The following is a 23548-nucleotide window of genomic DNA, read 5'->3' on the forward strand; positions in this document are numbered from 1 at the left end:
ATTATGGTATACAAATGTATCGAATCAACATGTACACCTTATATTCACACAATGACAGATGTCAAATATAGTTCAATAAAAATTGAAATACAGCATATTAATCCAAAAAATACCTGTGGAGTTTTTAATGGGGCATTCGTGTATCAGTAAGGGTCTAATGGAAAAATGGAGTGAAGGCATGGGGGCAGGTGGACTGGGGAGACTCTTCATGGGCCATCCAGGTGATCCTCAGATCACTCCCAGATCATTACTGCTTTCTCCTACAACTGGTCTTTACAGTCAAGCTACATACCATATTTCCTGGTATGCAACGAAAATGAAAAATGAATAACTTATTTTACCAGATTTATTTTCATTGTCTTAATTTTAATTTTCTTTTATCCCTCTTATACTCTGCAGAGAGGTATTCAGTATCAAAGAGTTTCTGGCTCCATCAGCTTAGGGCATCACCTCCATCCAGCCCCATCTCCTACCCTTGGCAGAGGGAGACGGGGCAGCCGTTAAACAACTGTCCCCAAGTGAACCCAAGCAGCCTGTCCCCATACCTACCTGAGGTTCTGTGACCGGCCAGGTGCTCCTCATTGGTGCTGCCACCACTCGTGTCCTGCATGGTCAAGGTTGGAGCTGCCTAAGCACGGCCATCTGAGAAGAGCTTGCAGTGTGTTGGGGGAGGCGCCGTGCAGCATCAGAACACTACCGGCTTCCAGAACTGCCCTAGTGACTACAGAACAGACTGGATCTGCCCTGGGACCATTTGCAAGGGCCTTGGGTCCAATACTAGGCCTTGGTACCATCCCGGTCTTCGATTTCCCGTCTTGCTTGTGTTCCTTTCCATTTCCGCTAAATGCCGAAGGACCAAGGGGGAGCCGTTGATGTTGTTTTCCCTGCCAAGTGGATGAACAGGTCAGCTTCTTCCTCATGGCATTCAAGGGCCATGTGATCGGAACCTGCTGACCCTCCAGTATCTTTTCTGTCTCTCAATTCAAACCTTTTACCCTGGCCAGGCAGCGTCTGATGTCTCATTTCCAACTGGACTCCTTTGAACTGTAGCTCTTGGCTCTGCCTGTGACGGACCCCTGTACCTCATCACACACCCCATCCCAACCTGCTCATTCTTTGAGGCTCAGGCCCAGGTTCAAACCTCCCATGAAAGCCCTTCTGGCTTTTGTGCCCTCACATCTTTTCAGAGATCTGAACTGGGAGCCCCGAGAGCATTTAAGGGATGAGAACTCCGATGGGAACCTCACTGTTCATTCATGTCCGTGAACGTGTTGACTTCCCAAACTGCTCCGTCAGCTTCCAAATGGTGGGCGCTTTGTACTCCTGTCTTCTCTGGGATGGTTGGCCCAAGACAGGCTGCAGGAATGTAGTCAGCTCGCGTGGCTTAGCAATGGGCTGATGTTTTTTGTTCTGTTGACTTTTTTCTTCCCTTCAAAGTAAGCATTTTCACGTGCAGAGCATGAAGTATGAAATCCCGGCCTTGGAGCTTTAGGGGCGCTGGGCAGGCATATGCTTCATTCTAAACTCCAAGCAGGGGTGTGTCCAACCCTCTGAGCAGATCCCTGCCCACCCCTTCCTGGCAACTTCTGTGGGCTGCCCCCACCTTGGAGCTGTATTTGGCAGAATTCGAGGGACTCTTCCATATGCTTGACCACAACCTCCACCCCAGAGGTCCCAGTGTATAGCCCCCCTCCATGCTAGGTTCTGAGGGTAGATGGGAAGCATCTAAGCATCTAAGACTCAGACCCTGCCTTTGGAAACTTGGGATATGGCTTTCATCCTGAGGGCAGTGCTGGGGGAGATGGAGGTTTGGACAGGCAGGGAGACCCAGGAGTGCCCTTCCAGATGTGGGAGAGGAGCCATGACCTGTCTCCTTTTGCCTCTAGCACAACTCCTTTGTGACCTCTTCTCTCTGGACCTCTGTTTTCTAACCAGCTGCTCCCTGGCCTGCAGGATTGCCAGATAATGATTTGAGGTGATGTGAGGGGAAATGCACTTTGGAGGATGAAGGCAGGCTCTGAGTGAGGGGTCAGACCTTCCTCGCCTTTTGTGTGAAGTTAGTGTGGCCTCGCTCATATTTCAACTCTATTTATCACCAGCTTTACCTTTCTCATTTTCATAGATTGTTGAGCTAGTGCATTGTACTCTTTTTAAAAGCTTCTTTAAAAAATAATGCGGGATAGATTTATGGTTAACGCATTGTTAAAACATGCAACTGTATCAGTTCGTCGTAGCAGGACCCATTCTCTGAGCGTGTGTGTGTGTGTGTGTGTGTGTGTGTGTGTGTGTATGTGTGACAGTCACACCATGGGGGCTTCTCCTGGCTGTAAAGGAACCTGGAAATGTTGAGGTACATCATTCAGGAGGTCTGTGATTCCCTAGTCTATCATTTTTTTAAAAAAAATTTTATTTTATTTATTTATTTTTGGCTGCATTGGGTCCTTGTTGCTGTGTGTGGGCTTTCTCTATTTGTGGCGAGTTGGGGGCTACTCTTCGTTGTGGTGCACTGGCTTCTCACTGCGGTGGCTTCTTTTGTTGCGCAACATGGGCTCTAGGTGCGCAGGCTTCAGTAGTTGTGGCACACAGGCTCAGTAGTTGTGGCTCGCAGGCTCTAGAGCGCAGGCTCTCTTGCCCCTCCTGCAATGCAAGGACGCAGGGAGAAGACAACCGTCTGTGAAGCAGAGAGTTGGCCCTCACCAGACACTGAATCTGCTGGCACTTTGATCTTAGACTCTCAGCCTCCAGAACTGTAAGAAATAAATGTTTGTTGTTTAAGCCACCTGGTTTAGGGTACTTTGTTATAGCAGCCCAAACAGACTGAGACACTGGGTGTGATCCATCAGCCAAGTGGGCTTGGGCAAGGGAGAGGGCAGGGCTGAACTTGGCTGGATCCAGAAAGCATTAAGTAGGGGGATCAGTTTTAAAGGTGGTTCACGTGGGGAGTTGCAGAGTGGAGTTACAGATCTGTCCTGGGCTGGAAGTCTATGGAGGCTTGGTGAGCTTATAGGAGCGTTTCCATATTTGAAATCCCTTTTGGCTCTTCAGATACACAGTCTCTAGAAATTTTGCCTCTGTAGAAAAAAAGATTTTCCCCCCATAGTCATAAAAAATGTGAGAGAAATGAAAGTACATGTAATCGTACTTTAAATATATTTTCCCATAATACTGTCACTTTAAAAAATTATGAATGTAAACATTTATTAATTATAAATTGTTGATAATATATGCATAGAGATATGAAAACATAGGCCAAAGTCATATGCTTTCAGTAGAGAATGAAGAGATCTTTATTTAAAAAGCCATACTGGGGCTTCCCTGGTGGCGCAGTGGTTGAGAGTCCGCCTGCCGATGCAGGGGACATGGGTTCGTGCCCCGGTCCGGGAAGATCCCACATGCCACGGAGCGGCTGTGCTTGTGAGCCATGGCTGCTGAGCCTGCGCGTCCGGAGCCTGTGCTCCGCAACGGGAGAGGCCACAACAGTGAGAGGCCCGCATACCACAAAAAATAAATAAATAAATAAATAAAAATAAAAAGCCATATCTTTTCTAGAACAGAGCACATCCATTTTAGATACTCAGAGTTCTAGACCAGGGGACCTCTTAAGGTCCTGAAGCTCTGAAGCTCTATGAAAATGCATCTCCTTATTTTCCATTCGGTGAAATGGTTAAACAATTCTGTAATACTGTCTGTTCATCGGTTATGTTGTCTCTGGCTGTGCTCTAACACTGCACTAAGAATTGCATTTTTCTCTTTTCTGACTTAGATTTAAATCTTGCAATCACCACTGGGAAGTGAGCTGTATCATCTTGAGAAATCAGACCACAGAGACGGGCCTGCAGCTGGCAGGCTGGGTCATCTTTAATCGCTTAACCCTTCATATCAAAGGATGGGTTGTAGCAGCAGATTCCTCCTCGAGAATTTGCTGTGGCAGATTTTCTCAAGGAAAAGCTGAAAGCTAAAATGAAACGGAGTGTGTACAGCAAAAACCTTGCCTTATAAGTGGTCTTTTGTGCCTATACACACGACCAGCTTTATGTGTATCTCCATGTAACTCTCTCCTGTGGGCATGTGTCCGTGTCTGCGGCCATGTGTAACTATGATGTGTACATACATGTGCTTTAACATGAGAATATGCAATGAATCTTTGTGTGCATGTGTGGACGTAAGTATGTGAGTGTGTATGGATGTGTGGTGTGTCCAAGGAAAATTCTTTCCTATCTCATAAAATAAGATCCAGGCTACTTAAGGCTGGTATAGAAGATTGTTTAAAAAAGTGGCTGTGATAATTCCCTTCTTGTATTTATACCCTCCTAAACTGACTCTGGACTTGGCCATGTGCTTGCCTTTAGTCAATGGGACATTACTAAATGTGACACAGAGACCTGAGAAGCAATTGCACAGTGAAGTTGTCTTCTCTCGCTGCTCTTGGAACCCTCAACCAACACACTGTCAATGAACAGGGCAAGCCTGCTGGAGACATGTGGCCCAGTGGCCCTGCCCACACCAGCTGACAGCCACCACCAGCTGCCTGACATGTGAATGAGGCCATCCTAGACCAAGAAGCCCTCATCTCACCTGTGAGCTTTATGCAGCCACAGAAGTGATCCCAGGGAGACCAGCAGAAGAACCACTCTGCTGAGCCTGGCCCAGATTGCCCACCCACATAATCGTGAGATAATACGAAATAAGTGGTGTTTCAGATCACTAAGTTTTGGAGTGGTTTGTTACACAGAAAGAGCTAACTCACTGATCTAGTTGGTAGTAGTGGGAAAAGTCTCTGCATTGGAGGAAGGGGTGTTTGGTAAGAACTTCTGGGCATGAGTCATAGGGAGATGTTATTCCATGTTCAAACATTCTTTATAATCCTGTTTTCACTTTATGAATTTAAAAACATAAAAATTAGCTCTTATTGGAGGACCCACCACTAATTCTCACATAGGAATGCATGTTAGCAAGACAAGCATGGGAACAGGAGGATGGTACTGGTGTGCTCCAACAATTCTTTACTGAGTCCTTGGGAAGAAAGCCAAAGAGAAACAAGCCCAGGGAGGATGCTGCACTACAGAATCTATGTGTAGCCTACAGCTTGCTCTTTGGTTATGAAAGGATTCATCTCATTCTGGCTCCCAGCCTGTCTCCATGGGCGGGGTGGGGGGGCATCACTTCAGCATCTATTACCCAGGAGCTCACCCCAGGCGTCTTGACTCCTTGAAGAACAGAGCCTATAAAATGAGGTTCTGAGAGAAACAAGATTCTCTTCCCTGCCTGAGGCTTGCCTTTCAGGAACCTGCCATCTCTTTGGATAACTGACTCTGGGATGATTGTCCCTCTCAAGGGAGACCATGTGTACTTCCAGGGACAAGACCTTTACTCTGCAGGCCACAACAGGATATCAGGATACAATGTTCAGCCTGTTCTAGATGGCTCTACTTACATGTAGAAGCAGAGGTTGGGTGAGAAAATTCTGTGTGTGTGTGTGTGTGTGTGTGTGCGTGTATAAATGCAGGAATATTGGCTCAGAAGTCAGGGCACATGACTTTTTCATTCCCAGCTCCAGTCCTGTTCTACAAGAAATTTCTACTTGGTGTGATTTGAGGGGGTTTAGGGCAGAATCTAATCTGCTTTTTATATCAGGACTTTGGATCTGAAAGATATTTTATTTCTAAGAATCCTCTCTCAAAACACAGGAATACTCACAAACCTCTGTTATCTGTTAACTCCTAAATAGGAAATAGCAGAGATAAGGCAGCAGGTAGAGGCTTTGGAGCTCTTAGGGAATGCCGATGGATGTGTGGGCACCAATACTTATTACCTTTCATACTTTAGGTTTCATCCAAGCCTGGACCTGCCCAGCCTTCTTGTAAGTAAATACATCTCACACACTGCCCCAAAGCATGTGCTACATCAATTCGGTCAAAAGGCTCGATGTGACTGACCTGTATTTTTTTTTTTTTTTGGTAGATGTAAGGACATTATATATAGGAGAAGGAAAAGAATTGGATTAATTATATTATTATTAACAGAAAAAAAACTTGGTTTTTAAAGTAATAGCTATTGCCAAGCCCTGTACGATGTCCTTTACACATTGGTGTGTATTATTACTGCTCCAGTTTTCCACATAAGGAAACTGAGATCTTTAACTGGAAAGTTCAAGTGTCTCATCTACGGTTGCTGGTAAGAGAACGAAAACTCGAATACAGCAGGCCTGTCTGATGTTAAAGTACTGCTTTTAAAATAATTTATTATGAAATATTTCAACCATACAGAAAACTTCAGAGAACAACACAGCAACCACCCATGTGCCCAATTTTATTAGACCCTAATAGTCTGCCGGACTCACATGGATCTTGTGCTCATCATCCCCTTTAAAAGATAGTTTTATTACATATTAAAGTTTTCAGAAAAAGAAATCATGTTGTCTGTAGTCTCCTGGAACTAGCATTTTTCAACAATATGGTATTGCCAAGAGTCAACCGCATAGTTGTGTGTAGCTGCCGTTCATTAGTTTTGAGTGCTTTACAATGTTTCATTGTGATGTACTCTAGAATTTCCTTATCCATTTGGAATGGTTCCAGATTTTTTCTTCTGGGCATTGTAGGATATATGACTATTTAACTTTATAAGATAATGCCAAATTCTTTTCCAGTGAGGTTTTACCAATTTTCTCTCCCCCTGGCAATCCTCTGGATCCATATTGTCTCTAACATTTAATGTCATCTTTTTTTTTTTTTTTTTTTTTTTGCGGTATGCGGGCCTCTCACTGCCGTGGCCCCTCCTGCTGCGGAGGGCAGGCTCCGGACGCACAGGCTCAGCGGCCATGGCTCACGGGCCCAGCTGCTCCACGGCATGTGGGATCTTCCCAGACTGGGGCACGAACCCACGTCGCTTGCATTGGCAGGCGGACTCTCAACCACTGCGCCACTAGGGAAGCCCAGTGTCATCTTTCTTAATTTTGCCAGTTAAATGGAAATCAGGTGCAACTCGTTATGCATTTCCTTGATATTTCCTCAAATGTTTATTGGCCATATGTGTTTTGCCTTCTGTGAGATGGTTCTTTACGTCGTCTGTCCTTTTCTTTCTATCATCTTGTTTGCTCCTTTCTTACAGACCTATAGTAGTTCTTTGTATATCCTCAATACTAATCCTTTGTTGGTGGTATGTGTCCCAAATATAGTTTTTCGATTTGTAATTTATCTTTTCCTCTATTTTGTGTGTAAGATCCCATTTTGTTACCTTCTTTCCCTCTTTGACACCTCCCCCCAGTTAACACTATTAACTGTCCCCAGAACAAAACCATCTTGACATAGTCTTGCGTTATATTTCTTGATGTAGTGGCATTTTGCTTCCCATGATTTCAAGGAACCGTCTGTTAAACACATGTTAGTGTCCCAGTGGTAGACAAATATCCCCAAGGAACTTAGTTGAATTTTAAAAGGGGGCTTCTGAGCCCTAGGTAGTGACTTGGAAGAAATATTTCTGAGCTGAGTGGCCACCATCCCTCAACCCTTATCTGTCTACACCCACCGCTCCATGGGCAGCTGAAATATGTTTAGGGTTCACATATTATAGAACTCTTCTGAAATACAATTCCCCAGGAAGCTTTCATTTTTCTCCAAGTAGTAAAACTCCCACTTCCTGATAGTTACGAAGATAGGTTTTGTTGTCATAATGCTTTCTCTGTGTGCTGCTTTGCAATCAGAGTTTTCACCACTCAATGGATCCATCACCGAGCAGCACATTACAGCAAACGCGTATCCGTTTGCCTCTATTATTGTCATAATCAAAAGGCGGGGCTACACTGAAATATTTGCTTCGTGCATGCATATCTGTTATCCGAAGGGCCTTTTAACCTAAATGGTGTGCTTTCTGTAATGTCTTCGGTTAATGAATGGGTCTGTGAGGGCCTCAGAGCAGTGCAATGTGGGAAGAATGCTATAATTTCTTTTTAACATGCAGGAATTCTGAATACGAGAAAATGCATGCCAAATTTTATTGCTTCTAAATCTGAATAATTGTATTTCTGGGCTGTGCATCTGGGTAGATAATAAAGCCACAAAACAATTTAATGAAACATATAAAAAATAAAATGACATTACTAAATATTATAATATGAAGAAACTGTTTTTTGCATATTGTCACCTAATCTTTCAACCATATAGCAACAAATAATGCAACCATAATTGAAAGTTTTATTATCCATCTGAGTAAATTGAGCTCAAATTTACCTTGTTCTTGTTAGTTGGTGGGCAAGCCTATTGGGGTTACTGACAGGATTTCATTTTCATGGTGGATTATTTTTTTTCCTTTTCTATGTAATCTAAAGTGGTCAGTAAATAGCCCTATGCTTAATTGATTCTGAACCCAGCTCTTCAGAAGCCACCCCTCGGCCCTGTGACCCATGCTGGCATCCAGCCCTGGGTCTGCTGAGTTTCAGAAACTGGCTCCACACCTCATGAGTCTTCCTAGTCCTAGAGCCCCATAGACTCACCAAGGGCCTAATGTTTTACTCTCTGCTGCATGCCATGTTCCACTCATATTCCACTCCTGCAGCCCCAGAGGGAGATGCTCCATCTGCTATGGAAGGAATTTGATGGGATTTCTGGAGTGGAGACCGGGAATATGTTGACTAGTGTTGGACTACCAAAAGGATCTTTCATTCCACTTTACAGAAGGCCCATGAGCCACCTCCACGGTGTGGGGTGGGGTGGGGGCTATGCCACCGGAAGAAACCCACTGGCACTTCTGATCTTGAGACCCACACATTAGCCCACACTGCTGGAACTGAGGCCCCCGAGTTCTCAGGGCAGGCCGTGCGGCATGGGGGATGCCAAGACTAAGGTAAAGATGGCACATCTTTGTGGGAAAATCTCTACTGATTTCAATAGCAATTTTTTGTTATGTTTATTATAAAATATTCAGCCTTTTCTTGGAGCCTCAGTTTGGAGAATCAGTCTACCTAGCTTTTCCCTGCTTCCAAGGCCACTGCAGTGGGCCTCTTGAGATTGTCCAAACTGTGGACGGCCGCCTGGGAGAGAGGATGCTTCTTCATCTGGGAGACTCTGGGTCACCTCATTTCAAGAAAGCCCGGGCTGCAGGCCTCACGACCCTTCTTTCTTACTCCCAGGAAGCCTTTTATCCCCTTGTCTGCATTAGGGAGAGTGAGTTAGCAGGAGGGACAAGCAAGTGACATTTCCTGAACTGTTCTCCCTTTACAGAGCTCTGGCATGGAGTCTGGGCCCTATTCCATTAGAGCCTTTTTTTTTTTTTTTTTTTTTTTTTTTCAGGGAACTTGCCCTCCTTTCCTGCCACTCAGTCTAGGTCAGTCTTACTCTAGTCCATCTGGTGTGTTTCAATAACTCCATGCTTCAAGGAGAAGGGCTTGGGGATTTCCATCTCTTTCCTTCTGAAGCCCTGATGTGCTTATGCAGATGTACCCAGACCCTTAGCCTCAACCTCCAGCTGCAAATACAAAAGGGTGAGTTGGGGGAGGAGACCCAGCATCTCTGGCCTCACTGCTCCTGGACGCCACTGACCAATCAAAAGTTCCCTCCACACGGGCTTCCCTGGTGGTGCAGTGGTTAAGAATCCGCCTGCCAAGGCAGGGGACACGGGTTCGAGCCCTGGTCTGGGAAGATCCCACATGCTGTGGGGTAACTAAGCCTGTGCACCACAACTACTGAGCCTGCACTCTAGAGCCTGCGAGCCACTGCTACTGGGCTCACATGCCACAACTACTGAGGCCCGTGCACCTAGAGCCGGTGCTCCACAACAAGAGAAACCACGGCAGTGAGAATCCCACGCACTACAATGAAGAGTAACCCTGGCTCACCACAACTAGAGAAAGCCTGCACGCAGGAGTGAAGACCCAATGCAGCCAAAAACAAACAAACAAACAAACAAATAAATTCATTAAAAAAAAGTTCCCTCCACACACGTCCCCTCTCTGGGCAGAGTAAATCTCTGGGGACACATTGGTTATGCTTCCTATTTGCACACAAGTCCTCAGTTTCTTGAAGTCCTTAGGCTTCAAAGATAGTGAAGTCCCATTAGGATTAAGAAAAGCTCATCACCAAAAAACCCCACACCCCATTGACAGCAAGGTCATGGTGATACTTTGGAGCAATTATTTTCAAACAAGACTTCTAAAAAATATGGTGCTTGCTGTGTGCTAAGTTTTTGACTCATCCTCAGATCCTGTGGAGGGAAATGGGGGTAACCAGGAAGGGGAGATAAAGAAGACTGTTTGCTTTCTCTTGCCCTTTGTGTAATTCTGTACAAAACTTTGAAAACAGGGGTTGGGGCAATTTTTAATTTACCAAGTAGCTCTTCGGGGGAGAATATATACTCCTCATTGCCTCAGTGGAGGGACATCTACACTCCTGACATCTCCCCAGGCTCCCTTCCATGGGTTGGGGGATGGAGATGAGAAGCTGGGGGTGGGGGTGGAAGATGCTGAGCTTAGGTCTTGCTCTCCCTCTGGTCAGAGGCAGCCAATGTGCAGGATTCCAGCCCATGTGTTCTCCACCATGGTGTGCAGGGCAGGGCAAGCCAGAGCTTGTGCAGCTGTGGGGACTCTAATTTAAGGGTGAAGGACTGGCCAGACCACTTGGCCACAGAGCTGAGCTATGTTAATCTTCTGTCAACACTTAGGCTGACTCCTATGGCTCTGAGAGGACAATGGGGAAAAGCTGATACCGATGTGCCTGACATTGTGATGGAGAAGAAAATGATCCCAAACTGAAGTTTGGAAGCAAAGCTTCACAGCACCATCATTCTTTTAGAAACATTTTTTTTCTCAATTGCATTAATTTTTTTTAACTGAGGTAAAATGCACATAACATAAAATTTACCATCTTAACCATTTTTAAGTGTACAGTTCAGTAGTATTAAATGCATTCACATTGTTGCACAGCCAACATCCCTAACTCTTTTCATCTTGCAAAATTGAAATTCTGTACCCATTAAACAATTCCCTATTTCCCCCTTTCTCCATCCCCAGACAATTACCCATCTGCTTTCTGTCACTATGAGTTTGACTCCTCTAGGTACCTCACATAAGTGGAATCATACAGTATTTGACTTTTTATGACTGGCTTATTTCACTTAGCATTATGTCCTCAAGATTCATCCATGTTGTAGCAAGTGTCAGAATTTCTTTTCTTTTTCAAGCTAAATAACATCCCATTGTTTATCCTTTTATATATCCATTCATCTGTCAAAGAACACTTGGGTTGCCTCTACCTTTTGACTATTGTGAATAATGTTGCTATTTACATGGGTGTACAAATATTTCTTCAAGATCCTGCTTTCAATTCTTTTTGGTATATACTTAGAAGTGGGATTTCTGGATCACATGGTAATTCTATGTTTGATTTTTTGAGGAACTGCCATGATGTTTTCCACAGCAGCTGCACCTTTTTACATTTGCACAATAGTGCACAAAGATTCCAAATTCTCTATACCCTTGCATCTGTTTTTCTTGGAAGTGACCATTCTAATGGGTGTGAGGTGATAATCTCATTGTGGTTTTGATTTGCATTTCCCTAATGATTAGTGATATTGAACATCTTTTCATGTGTTTGTTTGCCATTTGGATGTTTATTTTAAGAAATGTCTATTCAAGCCCTTTGCCTATTTTTAATCAAGTTTTTTTCCAGCTGTAGGAGTTCTTTATATATTATGGATATTAATCCCTTATCAGGTATATGATTTGCAAATATTTTCTCTCGTTCTGTGAGTTGCCTTTACACTCAGTTGATTATGTCCCTTGATGAACAGTTTCAAATTTTGATATAGTCCAGTTTATTTATTTCTGCTTTTGTTGCCTGTGCTTTTCATAACCATTACTTAATTCAATGTCATTAAGTTTTTCCCTATATTTTCTTCTAATACCTCTTCTGTTTAGGTTTTTGATCCATTTTGGGTTGCTTTTATATGGTATAAGGTAAGGATCCAACTTCATTCTTTTGCATGTGGATATCCAGTTTTCCCAGCTCTGTTTGTTGAAAAACACTTAATCATATATGTGAGTATTTATTTCTGAGCCCTGTATATGACTACATTGGTATATACATCTGTCTTTATGCCAGTACTGCATTGTTTTGATTACTGTGGCTTTGTAGTAAGCTTTAAAATTAGGAAATATGAGATCTTAAACTTTATTTTTTCTCAAGATTTTTTTGGCCATTCAGCCTCCCTTGAGATTGCATATGAATTTTTGGGTGGATTTGACTATTTCTGCAAAAAACACGGTTGTAATTTTGATAGGGATTGCATTAAATCTGTAGTTTGCTTTGGGTAGTACGAAACTCTTAACAACATTAAGTCTTGCAGTTGATGAACATAGGATGACTTTCCGTTTATTTGTGCCTTCTTTAATTTTTTTTCAGGAACACTAGTTTTCAGTATATGAATCTATCATCTCCTTAGTTAAATTTATTCCTAAGTATTTTATACTTTTTGATGCTATTGTAAATGGAATTGTTTTCTTAATTTTTGTTTTGGGTTGTTCATTGTTAGTGTATAGAAATGCAATTGATTTTAGTGTGTTGATTTTGTATCCTACAACTTTGCAGAATTTGATTATTATCTCAAATTGGCTTTTTTCTTTTTTTTTTTTTTTGGTGTGGAATATTTAGGATTTTCTACATATAAGATCATTTTTAGAAACATTTAAACAAGTAGTTTCTAAATCAATCCTCCAAGGGTTTTTCTTATCTCTCACCTATCTTTCTTCCTGGTAACCATTTCTGCCCTCATGGGAGCTTTCTTTGTTTCTAGTCATGTCACTTCTCTGATTAATTAACTTCAGTGACTCCAATGTCTTTCTGGTGACCTCAGGGAAATGCCCCAACTCCTTAGTGGGGCTTAGAAGGCCCTTCAGGATCTGGCCCTGGATCCAGAGACCCTGAACTATTTTAGTTCTTTGAACATGCTTGCTTGCCTAGGGATCTTTGCACTGTTCCCTCTGCCTGAATGTCTACCATCTCCCTGACCCCTATCTCTGGTTTACTCCATGTGTCAGAAAACCTTTTGACCTGGTATAACTGGGTTAGGAGACCATGATACATGGCCCCATGGGACGCTGTGCTTTATCCCATGGTATAGCCACACAGTATTTTGGTTGCCTACTTCTGTATGTCTCCCCATCTAGATTGTGATGTTTGCATACAGGGGACTGTGGCTTGCTCCTTAGTGTATCCTCAGTGCCCAGCACAACTACAGACACAGAGAAGGTACTCAGGAAGAACACACAATGTGCAGCTTTGGGGAGGAATGATTCTATTCTCTGAGGGAAAGGAGGCAGTGTGGGCTACAAGTGAGGGGAACTTGGGAGGGGGCAGGCTTCCCTTTCTGACCTATTAACGTGGGGGTAATTATAACTACTTCATGTAGTCCACACCAAACCAAATTCCATGCAAATAATGTTTATTGAGCATCTACTACAGTCCTCTTCCAGTTGGCACACAAATATGGACATGGGTACAACAAGGAGCAATATTTACCTGGAAATTGATTAGGGTGAAACATCCCGGGGAAGAATGCAAAGGAATGCAAGGACACAAGACACAGTAAACACAGAATTCAAGAAATGGTGAGGGGGGTTAAAAGAACAAAGGAAGGTGGAAGAGGTTTGACAGTGTAAAGAGCAGACCTTAACCCAGTGTCATGGGGCGAGTGCCTCCAGTGAAGGCTGTGGAGTGCTTGGTGTTCAGACAGAAACCACAAAAGAGACAGGAGTCCTGCTCTGTGTTCCAGTGTTAAGGAGGGACCTCGCTGGGGAGAGCAGATGGCCCTTTTCATCAGCCCAAACTTTTCAGTCACTGTCATCACATGGAGTTAGAACCAGAGCCTCGAGAAGGAAAAGGATGTAATTTGATGTGATACTGTGGTTTATTAAGCTGCTGTTTTGTGCTAGGCTTGGTGCTGGCCCTTGATTGGCTGTCTCATTGTTTCCTCTCAATAAGGCCCAAAGGCACCAGCCCCATGTGACAGATGAGCAACTGAAGGTTGTAGATTTGATCCACTTCACAGTGACAGGTACTTCTGGAAAGAGTTAGATTGACCGTATAAAACATTATAAGGTTACTTAGGGACTTAATAACCAGTTTGGGGCTGGAGGCAACTTTTTTTTTTTTTTTTTGAAGTATAGTGAAGACAACTTTTAAAAAATGTTTTTTTGAAACTAGAGAAAACTGTTAACATTATAATTTCAAGGACTTCTATATCTTTATCATTAATATTTTAAAAAATCAGGTAAATATATCTTCTGCTTCCCTGCTGTGTGCACCATTCTCGGTTCAGCACTTCGAGAGTTAGGAGAGAAGAAGCTGAGTCTATGTAGCCTTACAGACATGATGGTGGATCTATTTTCCCACACGAGTGTTGGCTCTGAAATTGCTGGGGTTTTTGTTTTGTTCACAGCTGTATCCTTAGAGGCAGAAGAGTGCCCAATACATAATAGATAATAAATACTTGTTGAGTGAATCCATCAATACATGAAAGTTCACTCACAAGAGACAGTTAAAAACTGAAAAATAACACATAATCCAGGTCTAGGATGTTTTGCCTGTGCATTACACGCCAAGGGTCATCCAAAATGAAAATGCCGGTACCACTGCCATTACTGGAGAAGGTTAGGGGCTGCCACTTGCTTGTCTTAGACGTGGACCTGGAGTTTGAGTGTTGAAGGGTGGACAAGTGGCTAGGAATAGGAAGGACAGTTCTGGATGTGGGAGAGGCTTGAGCTAAGCATAGGATGTGGGGAGGATGCTGAGTACAGATGAGCAAACTGAGGCTTAAAGACCTGCTTGGGGAATAAGTGGATTTAAACCCAGGCAGTCTGATTCCAGAGCTCAGTCCATGTTTCTTTGATAAAACTAGATGATGGCTGGGAGGAGGAAGGCTGTGAGGATCTATCTCAAAGGCAGGGAGGAGCTGTGAGGTGCGATGTCCTCTGATTTACACATATTTCCTGTCCTTTGAGGTCTTCTCCACTCAGGAAGTAGAGACAATATTTACCTGGACATTTCTAAGTAGGTGGGTATTAATTAGAGAACCAGTTGGGGATTCCTAGGTGAAAAGTAATGCACAAAGAGCATTTCTGTACCAGCCAGTGGTGAAAAATAAAGGGCATTTCAAAGAATATTTTCATACAACTTGATTTTTGCAGAGAGGATTCAGACAGACTGCTTTTGCAGACTTAAATAATCCCAGGATAAAAGGTACTATATAAATGCAAAGTATTATTATTATTATCCAGTGGTAGAAAAGAAGGACATTTCAAAGAATGTTTCAGTAGAATACAATTTGTTTTGCACAGAGAGTTCAAGGGAAAAAGCTTTATTTTATAGACTTAAATAATATTGTTATGGAGCTACAGTAAAATAAATAATACAGATATGATGTTAAGATAAATAATACAGTTAGGAGGCTTAAATAAATGATGGTGGAGAGAAAAGAGAAGTTAAGAGTCCTGGGAGAAGGTGGGGGGAGATGCAATTTTGAATTAAAAGTGGTAGAGAATTAAGGGCCAAAAGTCCTAAAATATTCAGGATGTTTCCACACTGATAAAAAAGATGGCACTGGACTGTTCACAATTAGGGGGTTGGTCTGACAGTGTTTTTATTTTTTAGTGATAGTTTTTCCCATTGTTTCAATGAGTGCAATATCAAAACTTTTGGCTGAAAAGTTAAAATAATTATATTCACCATTTTGTGGCATTTACACAAAATGACATCCCACGCCTCCTTCCCTAATCCTTGTTCCTTAATCCTTTATTTCCTTGTCCACTTATGGAAAAAATGACCTCATTTTCTACAAAATTCAGAGCTGTTTCCTTTAAAAAGCCCTGTCTCATCCAGTACCCCAGAGGGCATTGCCCACCTTCCTCCTCAGTGGGTGTGGGTCTTGTCTGCATTTTGTGGTTCTGATGTTTCTTTAGGGTCTGGGTTCCCATCCTTTTATAGGGACAGGGTTGCAACATTCCTTGCAGAAAACTGAACCACTTCCTCAGCCATAAGCTTGAGCTGGGAGACTTTTTAGACCTGAGATCTGAGGAGAATGAGATGGTTGCTCTCAGGAAGGAGGAGGGGGAGGAGTTGCCATTAGTACAATGGCTGGTTCTGAGCTTGAGATGAGGACCACCGGAATGAGGCTCCTGCAGATGGGAGAGTTGGAGCCAGAAGGGGAACAGAGGCCAGAGAACTGAAGGCAAGGTGAGTATGGGAGTCCCCCAAGAAGAGTGTGGGATTCTCCCAAGGAGAGTGTAGGATTCTGAATTCTCCAGACTGTGGGAATAAGGAATTACTGCAAGGTGAAAAGGCCAGAAGAGCCTCAGACCTATGCTTGGAGGACAGACAGATTCCCAAGAGGCCATGCCCTTGAGGTCTGGGGCAGTTCTGTCCTGGGAGAGTGGAGAGGTCTGGGCTGGAGGTGTAGGATTTTAACATGGACTAAAATCCATGGGTGCATTCCACTTCCAACCCAAAGGCTGGCAAACTGGGCCATCCCTGTATTGAAGAGACATTTTCAACTCTTGGGACAAGAGAAATTCTTGCTCAGAAGCATCAATTCCCTACTGGGGACGCTCGCTGGAGCATTATTTTCTCATACTCCATCCCGATGTACTTAAACGCCCAGGTGCCACTGTGTTTGTGGAGAACAGCATAAAGGAAGCCTCATTTTCCAGAAGATGAGGTGGAGTCCCACTGCCCTGAATGTCTCTGTCCTCTACCTGTCCTTCAAAGCCTAGTGTTAGGTCACAGCCTCCTTTAGCCTGACCTTGTCTCCCTCCAGCCAAGATTCTGCAGCCTGGTTGGATAAGTCTCATGTTGTCACTCCTCATATACTTACTTTCTTTTTCTCTTTTCTTACTCAGTAACTAGACGATGGACTCTTATCTTCTCTTGTCTCTTCCAGCTCATCTTGCTCAGGTGTCAGGCATTTGGTATTTGTTCAGTGGAGAATTATGGATTTGAAGAGAGGCAGGAAGCTGTGGCTAGCTCTGGAGTTGGGGAGGAATGGGAGGGGGATGGAGCAAGCCTCAAGCCCAAGCCTCCTGTCCTCAGGATGTGGCAATGCCCCTTTGAGTTTCCTCCTTGGCTCTTGAAGTTACAGGTCAAGTTGGACAATCCCACAGGGAGAGAGTCAGGAAAAGCCTCAGGAGGCATTGTTTCCCTGGGAGCGAGGAGTTGGATGTGATGTTATGTAACTTTGAGGGGAAAGAAAAAACACTACAACAAAATAGAAAGCAGGGAAAATATAAATAAAAAAAAGTGCAAAGTTTTATTGTCAGCTGCTGCTGTCACCTCCTGGAACTACAGTCTTATCTAAGAAATATGTGACATACTAATAGGAAGTAATTTACTCAAGGATGTTTTTGTGCCTTGAATTGCCTTCCCTGCTCAGCTGTGGGAACTTTGCGAGTGTATATGCATGAGAGCCGGCACGGTGCTTCAGGAACTTCCCAATTTGTGCACAATGTGACTTTTATAAGTCCATTAAACTCATCTTGGGGAAAAGCGCTCTGGAAAACAGTGATCCATGGGATCTCAAGGAGCCCATGAAGGCAGACAAAAATGGCAAAACGATGACCAAACCTTCTTGGCTAAAGTGACTTTATGGTGGTTGCTGTTTCTCTGCTCACCCTCCCGCCCACCCATGATTTCTTCCTCTTCCTCTGCCCTTAAGGTTCTGCTGTAGCTGGGCAGGCCTTCATCTGTACTATCTTTGATCCAGAGGGCACTGTCATTTTTTCTTGCTGTGGTTGGGTGGGACCTGAGGTTAGGACCCAGGTACATGGGGCTTACCTCTCAGCCTGGAAAACAGGTCAGAGCTGTTTTGACCTCAGGGAGCTGGTGGTGAAGCTCTGATGAGACCCCTTGCAGGCTGTGCCCGCAGATGGGAATGAAGACATTTAACCAGCCCGCGGATCCTCAGTGCTTGGGGAGGAAGGTCCAGAGAGAAGAAAGGTATAGGGAAGGAGAATGGAGAGAGCAGGGCGGGTCGTAGCGATGGTAAGAGAGTGCAAAGAGAGAGAGAGAGAGGGGTGAATAAGAGAGGCGTATAATGGACCCAGAAAAGGAGGACAAGGAGGAGAGAAAAGGATCAGGAGACTGTCCTGCTTTTGTCTTTCTCCTGAAATGCCTTCATATGCTTGTTCGGTAAACATAGGCTGGACCACGATCAGAATATAGTCAGATTATAGAAGCCACGAAGAAATGAATAGCACTAAACACAAGAGAGCTGCCCGCCAGGGTGGGCGTGGCCACAGGGAGAGCAGAGAGCACTGCTGAGGTCTCCCTGCATGTTCTTTCACCTCCTGCCTCCTGCTCCAGTCGTGGCGCCTCGGGTCCCACCACTGTCTGCCTAGAACAGGGCATGCGCAGTCCACCGTTGCTGGAGGATCCGTAAGGCATCCTTCTAGCTGCGCCGGGCAGCTGAAGGCCGCCCGGCTTCTGGCGTGGTTGGGAGACGAGCTGAGATAAGAAGCCAGGGGATGGGTGGTGTGGGGGTTGGGAGGGGGTGGGGCGGGCCTCTCCAGCCTCATCGCTGGACCCCGGAGCGAAGAGCCACTGGGAAGGGGGGACTCGAGGGTGTTCACTGGGTATGGGTGACTGGGCGGGGACAGGGAGGGGAAGGAAGTAGGGTGCCTTTAATTTGTACTCCGGCCTGTATATCTCTCTGTGTGTCCCAGCTTGGGAAAAAAGAAATGAGCCCTTTATCAATTTTTAATAAATTGAAATGACAAATAATCCATTTAATAAATTATTAACTGAGAAAATTACTGAAAACTGAAATATCAAACAACCGTAAGCAAATGCTCGAAGCATCGTGTTTATTAATAACAAAATCTGCCTCAGGAGAGTGCTGATGCTATGGCTCTGACGTGGCTTCTCTCCCCACACCCACTTCTGCCCAGCGTGTGCGGGGCTGGACGCTGGGGCATCCGCGGGGGGGGGGCATGCACAAGTGGAGCAGTTGCTGTAGCCTTGGAGCCCACAGATTGACAGCTCAGACAGCTCCTGAGGAGGTGGTACCTGGATGTGGCACTTTGATGGGCACCAGGACGAAGTCCCCAGTTTCTGCCATCATGGTCTTGGAAAGGAGCCAGAAACAATCCCATCTCCGGGGTTTAGTTCTTTAAATCGAAAACTACATGTTCAGAAAAATTGTGTGTGTGTGTGTGTGTGTGTGTGTGTGTGTGTGTGTGTGTATGCACGTGCATGAAATTTTGTATATATAAAGGATGACATCAACCCACAATCTGCCTGGTGTTATGATCCACTGAGCTGGCTGACCTACAGCAGCCTGACCGCCCACGACAGAGGTCTGGGACGCTTCATGGTGGCAGAGGACCCGGCCTCCAGGCCTTGGCTGAAGAGGGCTCCAGCACTGTGCGGGGAGGGAGCACTGGTGGCAATTCTGGGAGTCCTTTCACAAAGCGCCCTTTGGTGCTCCTGAAAGGCCTTTGGATATCATGGAATCCAGGCCATCATTCACTCTGAGAAACAGAGGTTCAGAGATGTGGGACTATCCTGCAGTGTCAGGGCTGGTGAGGGAGAGGCAGTGCCAACTAGGGCCTGGATTCCTGGGCAAATGCCCTTTCTATCGGGGCTCCAGATTTTCAGGCCGGTTCTAAACTGCTGGTCCCTGAGAAGCCTCCCTCTCACCCCGTCGCTTCCTCTCTGCCCTCTCGGGACTCCTGCTTCCACATGGAGTCACACAGATCTGTCCAGGGCAGCTGGCTCAGGAGGCATCACTGCAAGGCTGACCGTGGTCTTCCTTGCGTTGCCCTGGCCTCTGGTCAGAGGCTACAGGCATCATCTCCTCCTAAACACTGGATGTTTCCAGAAGTATAACCAAGCCTGCCCGCCTGCCTCTGCTCTCCCAAGGCTAGGGTAACCAGGAAACATGGTTTCTTCATTATAGCCCTGCCCTGGGACTAGGGGCCAGGCAGGTGACCTCCTTGTGTCCTAGTTCCTTTATCTGTAAAATGGGGATAATAATAAACAGGGTAATTTGATGACTGGGATTGAAACAGTCCCATTATAAAAATACAATGCAGCAGTTCGGGATGACAGGCTGTAGGCTAGAAGATGGTGCTGCAATGGGTATTTTTAGGAAGGAGGGAAGGGGGGAAGGATGGGTGGTTTATAAATGTTTGTTGCATTAAAAAATGTGCTAGTTTGAATTGTGCAGAACAGAGTATCATTTGTTTCTAGAAAAATTCACTGCTGTAGAAATGAATTAGTTTACATTGAATATGTGACGGTTCACAGAAAGGGATATTAACCCAATTTGCATTTCTTTGAACTGAAATAAATTATTGCTGTGTTTGCATTAGTTGGGTCAACTGAATGTGGTCCGGCAGACCCACAGTAGGGAGGGCTGGCCCTGGGCTCGGAGGGTTGCCATAGGATTGATGAATGCAAATCAGCAAGCACCTTCACATCAGGGCTTATTAACCTTTTGCGGGGGGTACTGTGGACCCCTTTTGGGGTCTGATGAAAGCAACTGGCAGACATACCCCACACAATTGTGTACGGACCTCAGCACTCTCTGAGTCCTTTAGCCTGTCATGGTCCAAGGAAACCAGTGTCTATTGTCTTGGTATCTCAAACCCAGATCATAACCTAGGTTGGTTAGAATGTAATTTCTGAGGCCTCTCCCATCTGTGGAAGTAAAACAGGACTTTGACCCTGAAGAGGGGGACAGCCAAAGACAAGCTTATATTTGTACTCAGAGCTGGGGACGTGGACATTTCTGACCTATATAAGACAGTCCCAGCTAGGAGAAGGAGCTGGCTATGCCACCTGCAGCCCTGTCAATCACCAGAATTGGTTTGGTGGGCCTGGCTGGCAAACCTTGGCCCCCTCTACCCTCACTTCTCCATGCCCATGTCTGCTTCAATTGCATGCTGAATCAAATAAAGAATGCCGCCCCCCCCACCAAGGGCAAGGAGGTTACAGTGTCTGGGTTCCTCCAAACCTGGCCCTGGCCCGCCCCCAGAAGTCCCCTATCAGAGTTGAAGGGCAACATTGGCATAGAGCCAGCCAGCCCAAAGGTCTGTGCAAGCCTTGGCTCTTTAACGCCTGACAAATGGGGCATGGAACAGTGAGGGGTAATTTGTGAACTCTGACAGCATATGTGGACAGTGGTGCCTATTGCAGATGGACATCAAAGATAAAGGTAAATCCAGAAGAAATGGAAACTGTGAGTATTCAGAGACACATGCCTGGAACTTGCTGTCATCTGTCAGACCAGAACAGCTTAAGTGACCCAAAGCCTGTAATATGGGGGGAGAGAGATCATGGAACAGAAGAGAATGGAGAAAATCATCTTACCTTTCCCCCAGTAGAGGGTGGCAAAGCTAGCTCATTAGCAACCAGTGGCCAGAGAGCCTTATTTAATGAGTCCCCTACCTGAACTCCCTTTTATTGGAAAGAAACAACGATAGGACAATAAGATGATGATAAGCAAGAACTTAATTTAAAAAAATAACTTGAGGGTAAAAGTCCTCTGTATCACCTATGCTGCAGGTGGCATAGCCAGCTCCTTCTGCTTAAAACCCATTGATAGTGCTTTTGTGATGTCAGGAAAAAGCCTGAGCCCCTTGACTCAGTATCCGACTCACCCACCCTACTTGACTAGTGGTACTGAATTTCCTAAATGTTTCACGCCCTCCAATACCTCCAAACCTTTATTTCTGCTGCTCTTTCTGCTGGGGACATCGTCTCCCGCTTCTCATGGATGCCATGCCCTCAAGGCAGTTTTCTCTGGCCCCTGGACCAGGTTTGGGCATCTGTGATAATACTCATTGCATTATATCATCAGCAGTAGGAGAGGCTGATGGAGACCAGCTAGCCAGTGGGCTTCTCAGGGCAGATTCTCTGTTGGGTCCTGTGGCCCGCCAGAGAGGTGGGAGGAAGTTGGTAAATGCATCTTGAATGTGTGCATCCCTAAGGTAATGACTCAGTAAAGAAAAGGACTTCAGTCTCAGTGTCCTGCATTTCACCCAACTGATTTCCTCTACAATGTCAAATATGGCTTGTATTTACTAAGCCTCTCTCATCTATAAAGTGGCAATAATACTGTCTACCTGATGATTTTCGTGAGGAAGAAATGAGTTAATTCACCTAAAAAGCAGTGTGCCTGACATTCAGTAAGTGCTCAATGAATGCTTGGTATCATAGTTCTCCATAAATAAGTTGAGACACACCAAACCCAGTGTTGTCCTGGAAACGAGAAACTTCAGTTAGACCCACCATTAACAACTAGTTGGTGAAAATGCTTTAGAAAGTGACCTCTGGGAAAAAGTAGCACTCAGACCTGAGACCAGGAGTCAGACTTTGGGGGACCATCAGGAACCACGGAGGCTGCCGGTGTTGCCAGATGTCGCCTGACCCGTGGTGGTCAGGTGGGGATGGAGGAAACTCCCAGTGGAACTTGTGCCAGTCCCTGGCTAGGCTTTACTGAAGTCAGGGGAAGGAATTCATGCTGGGTAAATGAGGTAATGAATGTGCAAGTGCTTTGCAGACTGCAAAGTGCTATACAAATGTGAAGCATTATTATACTCATCTATTTCTCTTCTTTGTGCTCCTAGGGTTTCCTAATAAGAGCTCTTTTTGAAAGTCCTAGGCTGGCTTCTGGTTAACTAAAGGGAAAGGGTGTGTGCAGTGTGGTAGGTAGGGGGGCCTGTGTATCCCAGGGGTAGCAGAGGTCTGGGCTAGGAAAGGGGGGACTTGCTGGCAATAGGAACTAGGAGATGAAAAGGCTGAACATCGCGTGGTGATTAATCCCTCCCACCTGGACCATTTCCCAGGTCCAGGGCCATCCTGGTGCTGCTCAAATCATTCTAGACAAACAGAATGGCCTGTGCTGAGAAGGGTGAGAGCAAAACCTAGGGCCCCAGTGGCTGTGAATAAGTGTGGAATGTCATGGGCAATGTCCCTAATTCCTGCCTCATGGCTTGCCCAGGCCACCACAAGCCATGTCCAGCTGCTTTGTGCAAAGGACACAGACTGGCCTGGAAGAGGGAAGAACTCTGACCCCTAACACCCTAATACCAGGCTCATTTGCTTCATTCTGTGCCCAGCCTGCTCCTGTGTCTCCTTCCCCACCTCACAGCCATGGTAACCAGGCAACCACAGGCACTTGTCATGGTTTACATCTCTGCTTCAGCAAGGCACAGCCAACCCGGACAGAGGAGCCAAGGCACCAGGCCCATTTCCCAGGCAATTATTCATGAGTTTATGGTTAAACTCAACTTGCCCTTTGTTATATTTTGCCAGGGGCCGAGGAGCCCCTCCTAGAGAGAGTCACGTGAAATCTCAGCCTCTTACATCCCACTAGGGTATGAGAATGAAACCCTGGATGATTGCATGGATAATCATCAGGATAATGTCTGTGATTCTTCATGAGATCTCTGTCTCCTTAAACTCTTGGGAGCTGTCTACACCATTGACTTCCCAAAGCGCTAAGCTGGAAGTAGCAGATAGCTCTTAAGCTATGAAGCTTAAGCATGAAGCAAGGATTGTGTCCCCAT

At 45.1% G+C, this 23548-nt stretch overlaps 1 pseudogene; it reads left to right on the top strand.

The window, feature by feature from the left end:
* The first annotated feature begins 844 nt into the window (after positions 1–844).
* LOC132502498 (large ribosomal subunit protein uL11-like) overlaps positions 845–23548 on the top strand; it is a 94863-nt pseudogene continuing 72159 nt past the window's right edge.

The sequence above is a fragment of the Mesoplodon densirostris genome, chromosome 15 (assembly GCF_025265405.1).
Source record: "Mesoplodon densirostris isolate mMesDen1 chromosome 15, mMesDen1 primary haplotype, whole genome shotgun sequence".
In the NCBI taxonomy this organism is placed as follows: Eukaryota; Metazoa; Chordata; class Mammalia; order Artiodactyla; family Ziphiidae; genus Mesoplodon; species Mesoplodon densirostris.